The sequence below is a fragment of the Sinocyclocheilus grahami genome, unplaced genomic scaffold, assembly GCF_001515645.1.
Source record: "Sinocyclocheilus grahami isolate Dianchi unplaced genomic scaffold, SAMN03320097.WGS_v1.1 scaffold816.1, whole genome shotgun sequence".
In the NCBI taxonomy this organism is placed as follows: domain Eukaryota; kingdom Metazoa; phylum Chordata; class Actinopteri; order Cypriniformes; family Cyprinidae; genus Sinocyclocheilus; species Sinocyclocheilus grahami.
This window is the reverse complement of record NW_015505995.1, coordinates 639840-651499: the sequence shown is the minus strand read 5'-3', so window position 1 is coordinate 651499 and position 11660 is coordinate 639840. Positions and strand designations below refer to the sequence as shown.

The window sequence follows — 11660 nt, the reverse complement described above, 5'->3', positions numbered from 1 at the left end:
ATGTAATGATGTAATGACAGCAGTGTCAGTATGCTGGTAATGCTTAAAATAATTTATATATATGTAAAATTGTATTATGTATATATATATATATATATGGTAGTGCATTAATAAAAAAATATTTTTTTAAAACAAATAATAAAAAATAATTCACACAGCAGTGTCAGTATGCTGGTATATAATATACATAACATCTAAAAGTAATTCATATAATAATATTCATATAATAATTCAGCAGTGTTGGTTTACGGTTATAAAGCATGCACACAAAAAAGAAAGAGTAGACTGTAGAATTTATGCCCTACAGTGCATCTCAAATTCAATTTTTGGTGTCTTTTAAAGATTTGATGTGACTAATTTGGACCAAGAAAGGGTCTTTCTCAGTAGTTCTCATTTTATCAACCTTGTACTGGATAAACATGATTTTGTTTCCAGATGGACTAGTACAAAAACCTGCACACACTGACTCTGAGAGGTTTCTTAAAGCTGCCAATCAGATTTGAGCTTGTCTGATCAAAGAAGCGAGGGAAGAGAGCAGAGAGAAATGGCATGGCTCAATTTAGATGGACTCACACACAATACACTAATGTTGAGATATTTCTCTTTGTATTACTGATGGCATTTCCCAGCCGCAGGCTGCAGTGCAGAGACAGCAATAGCTACTTTAAAAGATGTTTCCAGCACAGCACTCATCTCATCTGGAACCAACAAAATCTCATTCTCTTGTTCTGTATTCTCTTGCTATGCTGGTAGCAATCATATCTACACACACTGACTCAGATCACACGCACACACAGCGAGTCAAGGACTGTCAGGATTACCAGCATCTAATTTTACAATCACTGGTCCATAGTTGAAGAAAACTTGAAGATATACTGGAAAAGTAGAATTTAGATGTTCTTTTAAGGTAAATACACATTTCAGAACAAGTAAAAATCATAATTTTTCATTTATAATGTCCTCCACAGATTTAGCACTACATTTATTGTGCTTAATGTAAATTAAACACCATAATTGAATACAAAATAGCACTGATAACACTAAAGAGAAATGTAAACACAACTATAACCTTTGAAAACGGCCAACAACTATTTATACATCTTACAAGTTCCCATTCCTTCTAAAAAATGACTTAATTACATAAGCGGGTGAAACAACCAATAGCCACACCCCAAACACAGTGGCCACTCCCCCAAAACACAACACATAGAAGACCAGACATAACTTCCATTAATTTACTTTAGCTAATTAAAAACATAGATTATTATTTTGTAAAATGTACAGGAAAGATGGCAAACAGTAAACATTTGTTTTATAAATGTAGTCACTGAATGGAAAAACCCCTGAACTAGTTTTGGAGAGACCTGTTTTATTCCGTCTGTCTCCGTGGGCACCAGTCAGGCTATATAACATAATATATAGAGTTTTGTGTCCAGAGAATCCAGTTCAAATCCTGCCTCCAGACCTTTCAATGATTAAAACTATCCATATATTAAAAAAATCACACGCTCTCTACATTAGGTCTCAAAACTAGAGATTTTTCAGCCTTACAACACATGCTGTCAAACTCTAAGCCTCAACAGTATAGTGAATTGTTTCGGTAAATCCGACAGAAGAACACAAGCCTTGTAAACTTTGACTGAGGGTCATGAGTTCATTGTTAAGGTTTACATAATCAGTACTCACTGCCTGCCCATGTACACGCATAATATTCAGATTCTCTCTTTTAGAAGAGATTTTACACTTCATAAAACACATTTTCATCCAAACATCAAAGCAAACAATTCTTTGAGGAATAAGTCTTGCATTCCGACCTTACAATAATGAATCCCTACAGCAAAAAAGACTGAAGTCATACATTATTAAACTCTGCTACAGTACTAAGAGTGTAAAGTACTGAAATCTTACAGTACATAAATTCTACTGTACTGGGACTGTAAAATATTACAGTAATAATCAGTACTGAAATCATACAAAACTAAAACTGTACAGCACTGACATTTTATGGTTTGACTGTAGAGTACTGAAATATTACAGTTATTTAAACACTACAATATGTACGTCATATAACATTGAACTCTGCTGCACTGATATTTTACCGTATTAAGAGTGTAAAGTACTGAAATCTTACTTCATCAAAACCCTACAGTACTGAAAAACTACACTACATAAATGTTATTGTATTAGGACTGAAATATTACAGTAATAAAAAGTCACAGTAGTGAAATCATGCAATACTAAAACAGTATAGACTATACTATTACTATAATAATATTACAGTATTAAAACACCACAGTACTAAAATCATACATCAAAACTCTGATACTGAAATCAAACTGTATAGTAATGAAATTCTACAGTGCTAAAACTCTACACTACTGACATTTTTCAGTATTGAGACTGTAAAGTACTGAAATATTATAGTAATGAAACACTGCTGTACTAAATTTTTTACAAAATTGCATAAACTACAGAAATGCATCCCTACAATACTGAAATCTAAAGCAATAAAATGCTACAAAACTGAAACCTTAGGGTACTGAAATGTTACAGAACTGAAATCTTACAGTACTGCATCACTAGAATGAAATCCTCTTCAGTTTCATTGGTGGGATGAAAACTGATCATGCAGCATCTGTGTGGAAACCAGTAGTCTATTTTTATCTTGCATTTCAATTACGACGTCAGTAAACAGAATTTCCCAGATGAATGCTCAAAGTGAGACCAATTAAAAACACTTAGCTTATGAACAAGGCAAATTAAGAAAATTTATGGCAGCAGAATATGGATGGACAGCAGAATTTGGATGCAGATCAGCTTGCAGCTTGGTCGAATGTTTGACGTCTGTTTGTGCCAGTATGGCTCGCCACCATCAAACCACTCTAAGAGAATAAACCAGCACAGGCTATTCTACAGATCAATGACATTACATTATTGCAAAGGTAAGTATGCATGCGTGTGTGCGTCCTCCTGTGCCTCCTAAGTTGGTTCATAAATATCTTATTGGCACAATGATCCTGCTGTAAATGTGAGGATAGATGGATTTTTTTCACAAATTTTCTCCACACACCTCTCAGATGCAGCATGTAGCTGAAAGCATCAGCTGTTTCTCAGGATCGGATCAGCACTATCGAGCTCTCAAATAACCAAATAGATATGTTTTAGAACCTTGAATTTTAACTGTATACATTTATTGGCAAAGTTATTGATGCATGGACAGACCTTTTCAGAGTTCAGCTCCTCATCTCTCCCTTATACGCGCACTGATCTGCATGTTTAGTGGACTAATGATGCCTGGAATTAACTGTAATTTGCTCCTTGAAGATCAGGCAGGTAGCAGTCCTATTAAGAGACCCAAAACATTACAAGCCGGCTTTGATGTAATGGTCAGGTATTTAAATTTATAAGGATGGGCATTCATCATCTGAAGGAGCGTCGCCTAAACTAGCGCAGCCAGTGTCAATGGCTCTACTGATTATTAATGGTAGCCAATGCCATCTATTATTGTTGCACCATATAAAATGTGATGCGTATGCAAAGTGTCCAAAAATCGCTTCTCTACATAGTGCACTACTTGACGTTTGCTATGTTGGGAATAGTAAATGTGTGCTTGTTTGTTGTTGTCACTTAGACCAGGGAATTTTTGTTAACATTCAATCCTTAATATTTACCAACTGATAAAACATAATATTAGAATATTTTAAAGATTAGAAATCAGTGATTATTTTATACAATTGAAAACACTAGTTTTTTTACCACTATTAAATATAGGCCTAATTTGATGGAAAAAATATTTTAAATTTTTAAATATTTTAAATTTTTAATATTTCATATTTGAAAAATATTGTGTCAATAATTTGCTTTAGTATAAAGGCAATATAAAAACCAATAATATAATTCTACTAACTATTTCATAATTTAGTTTGTCTATATAATAAATCACACTAGCATTTTCATAATACAATATCTATATTTTTTAAATAGGGGATCATCATATTTTTGGATCCTTGTCATCAAAAATGTGGAAAAATACTTGACCACTGCTTTTTATATTTATATTTTAAAATACATATTTGGCTATATCAATCCTTAAGAGAGGGATCTCATTAAAGTCCAAAGCAAATCTTAGAAAATGATAACTGATCTGTAGGCTGGATCTAAGGATAAATTACTAACACTTGAGGGGCTGCATGAGATTTATCTCATAGTTTGAAACCCTTTCCATTGGGAAAACTACTCTGGTAAACACTGGTGTGGAAATAAACAGAAAATCTTTACCAACAGGTTGTTTTACACAGGGACAGGGAAGCAGCAGGTCAGGAAGAAAAAAACAAACCAAAGCTCTCAAAAAAGTGTTTCAAAGGGATCATGGGGTTATTTGATTGATTTCCTTTAGGTAGATCCTCCCATATCGTCCCAACAGACAAACTCAGTCTAAAGACAATTTAATTAAGAGGCAGAAGGCAGCAGGGGAGATAATCCTGCAGAGTTTGATGTAATTCAGACATGATTAAAAACCCATTGCTGCATTCCCCAAATGGAATGACGGCCTCACTTTGACCACACCGAGGGTGTGAATCACAGATTTACCCACAGGCCCCTCCTGTGGCTGCACTAATCAGCTGGACTCATCTGGAATTACCACTTGAATTTTCCATAAGGAAGTCAATGTTCTCTTGTGACCCAAGGAGGTACCTGGGAATTCTGTTCCTACACAATAGAGCCATTTTAGGCAAATGTAATCACGTATCTGCTTGAATAATGGTGTTCTATTGCTTTGGATTCATTTACACTCTGCCATAATGTCCGTATGATTAGCAGCATCTCACGTAGAGTCTATTTTCAGGCAGGATATTTATAAAGCCTGGATATTTAAAGCAGTCACAGGATGGTTTGGATCCATCCCAGATTTATAATCATTTCTGAAAATCTAGAACCTAAAAAAACTACAAACTGTTTGTCACCATATTATTGTTGGATTACTGACAGCGGTGATTTGTAACCTAATTCAATTCAGAACGAATTTGAGCATTTAAGTGCTTCGTGATGACAACCAACAAAATTATGCATTTTACATCAGCAAAAATTATGCACATTTTGGCACATTAAATCAGCCAGTGAGTTTGAATGTGGCACATCAGGGAAGAAAATCACATTATTAATTAATATCTCAATTGTTTCACCTATAAATCAATGAGATTAAATGGAGAGCAAACATTTGCATATGTCTCCTGATCATCCTCAGATTTTTTTCTCAGAAAAATGCCATAATATGTTTGAGAAGAGATCTCAAACTGCTCAGATTTACCAAAGTCTGTGATCAAAACTCAAGAGACCTCAATTTAAACTCAAAGATTTCTCTTCAGTTACCAAGACCAAAATCTGCAATCCACATTGATTACGGAGCCCTGCACAAGACATGCAGGCAAAAAATGTTTTTATCATGCCACAAATTAAGAATATGTTCCAATGAATTAGGAATTACTTCTTTCATTTTATTAATTCGTTTCCTCATTTTAGTTAAAATGTGGCCACAATTTACTATTGATTCTCTTGATTTAGTTCAAATGTGGCCACAAATTACAAATCATTCCCACGACTTAGTAATTCAATCTCGCGTTTTGTAAAATGTGGTCATGTTGTAGTAATTTGTTCCCTTTACTAAAACAAGGGAACAAATCAGTACAAATCAGTGGCCATGATTTACTTAAACGATTGAATTCTTAATTCGTGGCCAGGATTTAACTAAAACAAGGGAACAAATTCTTAATTCATGGCCACAATTTACTAAAACGAGGGAACACATTTTTAATTCATGGCCACGATTTACTAAAACCTGTTAGCTTGGCATTGAAAATGGTCAACATGTGACCAAAACGTTTGCCTTGTTTTATCCAGTAAAATGCATATAATGTTCTCATCTCTCTTGTGATGCTTTAATGTTTGAATGTGCGGACTCTTTTCATCTTTGGGTAACCTTTTTTGGTCTACGTACTTCAGTTGGATTTTTTTGAAGGCACGGTGAGTCTCTGGCTGCTTCTCTGGCCACAATTTACTAAAACGAGGAAACTAATTTTTAATTCATGGCCACAATTTACTGAAACGAGGGAACACATTTTTAATTCATGGCCACGATTTACTAAATTGAGAAAAAAAAGCTTAATTTGTGGCCACGATTTACTAAAACGAGGGAACTAATTTTTAATTCATGGCCATGATTTACTAAATTGAGAAAAAAAAACTTAATTTGTGGCTACAATTTACTAAAACGAGGGAACACATTTTTAATTCATGGCCACAATTTACTAAATTGAGAAAAAAAAAAAAAATTTGTTGCTACAATTTACTAAAATGAGGGAACAAAATCTTAATTTGTGGCCACGATTTACTAAAACAAGGGAACAAATATTTAATTCATGGCCACAATTTACTGAAACGAGGGAACACATTTTTAATTCATGGCCACGATTTACTAAATTGAGAAAAAAAAAACTTAATTTGTAGCTACAGTTTACTAAAACGAGGGAACAAAATCTTAATTTGTGGCCACGATTTACTAAAACGAGGGAACAAATTTTTAATTCATGCCCACAATTTACTGAAACGAGGAAACACATTTTAAATTCATGGCCACGATTTACTAAATTGAGAAAAAAAAGCTTAATTTGTGGCCACGATTTACTAAAACGAGGGAACAAATTTTTAATTCAATGTAATGTTTTGGGCTCCAAACATTTCTAAGGAATGAGGAAACAGTTGACACATCAATGAAACATAAAAGATAACTCCAAGTTTTCCAGACTCCAAAAGAGCATTTTTATTTTGTTTTTGCGAATCACTCTGGTCACCAGTTTCCAATTTCAGCTCACATTACCACCTTCCAGATTCATGCGCATGTGTGGCATAATCTCCAAACTCTTTCCGTTCCCCTCACCACCGGCTACAAATCTCCTTCCCAGCAGCCCCCTCACCGCCCGAGAAATGTCTTCACACTGCCTCCTCTCAGAGGGAAAAGACTGACCTTGACGAGACGTTCCTCCTCTTAAACACAGATTACACCAAATCTTTCTCCAGCACACACGCTTCCAGAAATTCATTTTTCCACCTCTGATGCTTTTATATATCAGCGGCAGCTATTCAACAGCACAGGACACTCAGATTACAGTCAGATTTACTGTGAGGCAGCATAAACACTTCTTTATCTCATTAAGCATGCATGGATTCATGAACATGAATATTCAAACATTCATATGAATATTCACAAAGTACCGCTCAGTTTCTCAACCTTTACTCTTTTCTTCTTTCTTCAGTCACACACACTATAATCACATGCATAAACAGAGGAGAGTAGGGTGTCTTTTGCTCGAGTTTTCTAACAATTACAATCAGCTCTTTCAGCAGTGATCTGCAGCGGTTCCCAGCATGCATCAGCACCTTGTGTTTGCGACCCTGTATGTGTTAGGGGTTGAAATGACATTGTTCATCAGTGCTGTTCTGATCTCATTTTGCTCTGATTGTAGGCGAGCAGCGAAGTTCAGCTGTCAGAGAAAGCAGATCTTTTAATAAATCACAGAAGAGCCACTGCACAGAAACCATCTGCCCATGTATGAATATTACCAGTCGATCCTGACAAGGCTATACACACATTACTGACAGTAACATTAGCCCTACTCTTACATTAAGTCTGGTCTGCTTATTTGCTCCAAGAACCACCCACTTGACTGACATGACACGTAACACGACCAATCACAGAATGTTTTTTTATATACAATGTCTATGGATTGGTAAATCTGAAACTGGACATAACTCTGAGAAAATGGGATATACAGTGTTCAAGTAAATTCCATAAAGCTCAAACATGGTTGTTGGAAGGATGGATGGACGGATGAATGGTTGGTTGGATTGATGGTTGGTTGGTTGGTTGGATGGATGGACGGATGTATGGATGGTTGGATGGATGTATGGATGGATGGATGGTTTGTTGGTTGGATGGATGGATGGATGGATGGTTGGTTGTTTGGACGGATGGATGGATGGTTGGTTGGTTGGTTGGATGGATGGATGGACAGACGGACGGATGGATGGATGGTTGGTTGGACGGATGGATGGATGGATAAATAGATATATGCACTTGTAATTAAAAACAAAAAAACAAAAACAGAATGAAAAATGCTGCAGAAATGATGTTACATTACCACATGTTTTTTGCATGAATAATTGTAATAATTTCACTGTATTCATGCTGTATGCTCAATATAATTTCTATCATAAGTCAGTAAAAACATTTTTTTTAATCAATAGTTAGTATTTTTTACAGCCCAAACTACAGTATTGCACCATAAGATTATTACTAAAACATATAATAAATTATGAAAAAAAAATTTCAAGAAAAAAATGTATTGTCCTATTTAGTTTATATGGCAAAGTAACAATCACGTATATGATTTTATTTTACTTCAAGATGCTTTATATTAGTTTTGTCGTATTTCTTTAACCTGAACTCAGCTGGCAGTGTTTAGCGGAAATGTAACTGGATGTTTTTATGGTGTGTGATCTGACAGAAAAAGTAGAGAGAAAATGGAGCTTCTTAGAACCTCCACAAGACTCTGAGCAGCAAAAAAACATCTTTCAAAAGAGGACAGAGAGAGAGAGAGAGAGAAAGCACGGCCCAAGCATCTCATCTCACTCTCAGACAGAAATTGAGCTCCAATCTTTTTCCCTGTTTTTTTTTTTCGAGGAAGAGATTCATACATGCAGAATCTAGCGTATCGTTTGTCTTCAGTCATGCGGAATGCCGTCCGTCAGCTTTACTGCAGCCTGGTTTCCTTTCCGCACAGTCACGATAAATGATGGGAGAACAGAAGCAAGAAAAGGAAAAAAAGGCAGAGAGAGAGAAGGAGGGCTGTAATGTTTTTGCACAGATATGGCTTTCAAATACTGGCTTATGGGTTGGAATTCATACGCTATCATTCAAAATGACAAACCAAAATAATACAAGGATCATTTAGCCCGCTGCTTCGGACGGATCCTTTTTACTTCATGGTTTCTACCAGCTACAGAAGTGCAAAAGCAGCCCAGCATAAAGTGAACTATTTTACAACCAATTACATGGAAATAGCCATTACAGCACGTTGGAACTAAAAGACTCAGAGTCCATCAAATAAAACTCAAACAGTCCTGCATAGCCAGACTTTTGACTATCAGCATAAATACTAGCCCACACCACAACTCATTCTAGCCAACTGAGTAATAGCAAAAAATGAATTGTAATTACAATTATTCTCCTCCTTGACTATAGGTAAGTTAATTCTTGACAATCTACCAACAAACTACAAAGTATGTAAATTTTTTTTGCTTCTTGTAGTTTCATTGGCCATTGCTCTATCGCTAATAGTACACTCATTTGACAAGTTAAATACAGTTTCAAATGTGTTGTAGCATCACATACACTAATGTGCAAAAAAGTTGTATAATAATATATGCTTGGTTTTAGAGACAGAAATAAAATCAACATGCATGTAAAGCAATTAGCAGTCAACTGAAACTTTTTAATGGCCGACAACAATATTGAGAAAGCTGGTTGGTTGATATTATGCCTATATATGCATAGTACAATTCAATGATGTACACAAACTTTCTGAACCAAAAAGAACACAAATTCACAACAAAATTGACACTTTGCACAATTAATTGCAAAATATGAACAACAAGGTTATTCTCCTCCTTGACTTTAGATAAAATGGTGAAATTTGATACGTGTCGTAGCATCTACACTACAATTTGGTCATTTTGTTGTATACTTAAAACATTAGTGTACAAAAAAATATGTAGTATTATAATGTACCCTAGTGAAAAATAAATATACTAAAATGTATTTGAAATGCAATTATTTCATGCTAAGTATACTACAAATACATTTACGTATTATGCACTTTATAAAAATACCCTGCAATTGTACTTTTAGTATACTAAGCTGGTATACTTAAAGTCTGCTAAATTGGGAGAACTAATTTTGTACTTAATGCACTTTAATTGTGCAAAAGTAGTGCTGAAGTCCAACTAAATATATACTGAAGTACATCTGATTGTGCTAAAATGGAACTACTGCAAGTATACTTAGGTGCACTTTAAATTAAATATCTTGCATTTAAAGAACGAGATATTATTCAAAGATCATACAATCTTCGGCAACAGTGACATTGAAACACATTTTAGGCTTAATATTAAGAAATGAGCATTGTGCACAAGTAGTACTCCAAATAAAGTTTAATTATAATTTTTATATCAGTAAGTCTTGAGCGATATGTCAGTAAATATGTTAATAGATTTGAACTATACTTGGTATGAAATAAATGTATTTTAAATATATTACATTTTTACTAGGGTATGCTTGGTTTTAGACAGCAAGATCAACATGTAAAGCGATTTTGACAACAAATTGAGAAAACCGGTGAGCCGATATAATGTCTATATGCATACTACAATTCAATTATATCAAACGAGATGTACACAAATGTTGCATCCCAATGCTTTATACACTATGTACTCATGTATGTATATGCAAAGTATAATTAAATGATAGGATCAGTACTTTCTGAACTGAAAAGAACACACAAATTTATGACAAAATTGATTTATTATGTATCAACAAAAATATCTGAAGAATTCGGAACTGAAAAACTGCCTCAAACAATCCCACAATTCTCTCAAACTCCAGCTCAAGTTCTTCCTCAGAAACGCTCATTTTAGCCAACCCAGTACCTTGTAAACAGGACAAACCACTAAAAACCTGAGAACCCTGAATTACATAAAGCCAGCCAATCAGATTACATCTGAAGCTGATACGTGTCAGTGGGCATGTTTGTTCTGCTCCGACTGGGTTTGTGGGTGCGCACACATTTGGGCGTCTCCTGGGGGCCCCCGAACGGTTCAGACGAACCCCTGTAAACTCCTACGGAAGCTGCTGTCTGTCAGATATGCTGACATCATTCACCGTGCTCACAGACTGTCAACGCGGCACCTCTTTTATTCCGAAATCAACTCTATTTCTTTTCTGGCACATTGGCTTTAATATGATTTAAAGTGTAGCTGCAGGAGACGGCAGTATACTGAGGAAAACTACCGTGCCAGCACTTACATAACATCACAGAAACACAAATCACTAGGAGAGGCTGAGTTGTACTCACGCTTCTCTGCTCTTTAGGATGGAAGCTGCTGGTTCACAGGGAATCTTGCAGGAGATGGAGACACGTTCTCTCCTGCGTCCACATTCCCCTGTCTTAATGTCTCCTCAGTGGAAAATCCCAGAACAGATGAAACTGCAGTGAGAAAAACAAAGCAGAAGAGAATGTTTTATGACTAATGCTACAGTATGTCATCATTTGGGTGCATTTCATTTGATTGAATTGTCTTTGAATATATATTTCATTTATTAGCCGTGTTCACTAAGCCAACCATCACTATTGGTACACTCAGGGCCATTTCTAGCCAATTTGACGTCCTAGGCGAAATCCCTATTGCCCTATATATATATATATATATATATATATATAATTCTTTTCAAACACCAGTTGCTTGTCACATTCAAATTGGTTGTCATAGTAACGGCACTAATTTGTGGAGATTCAGTGCATTGAGTTCCACAAATCTGAATGCATTAT

At 35.3% G+C, this 11660-nt stretch overlaps 1 protein-coding gene across 1 annotated transcript in view; it reads right to left on the bottom strand.

Annotated features, from left to right (window-relative positions):
• LOC107562294 (leucine-rich repeat and immunoglobulin-like domain-containing nogo receptor-interacting protein 1) overlaps positions 1-11660 on the bottom strand; it is an 89177-nt gene that overhangs the window by 37593 nt on the left and 39924 nt on the right. Inside the window, exon 2 of the mRNA XM_016246922.1 lies at positions 11187-11318. The gene's annotated coding sequence lies outside the window, so the exon portion shown is untranslated. The remainder of the gene's footprint in view (positions 1-11186; positions 11319-11660) is intronic.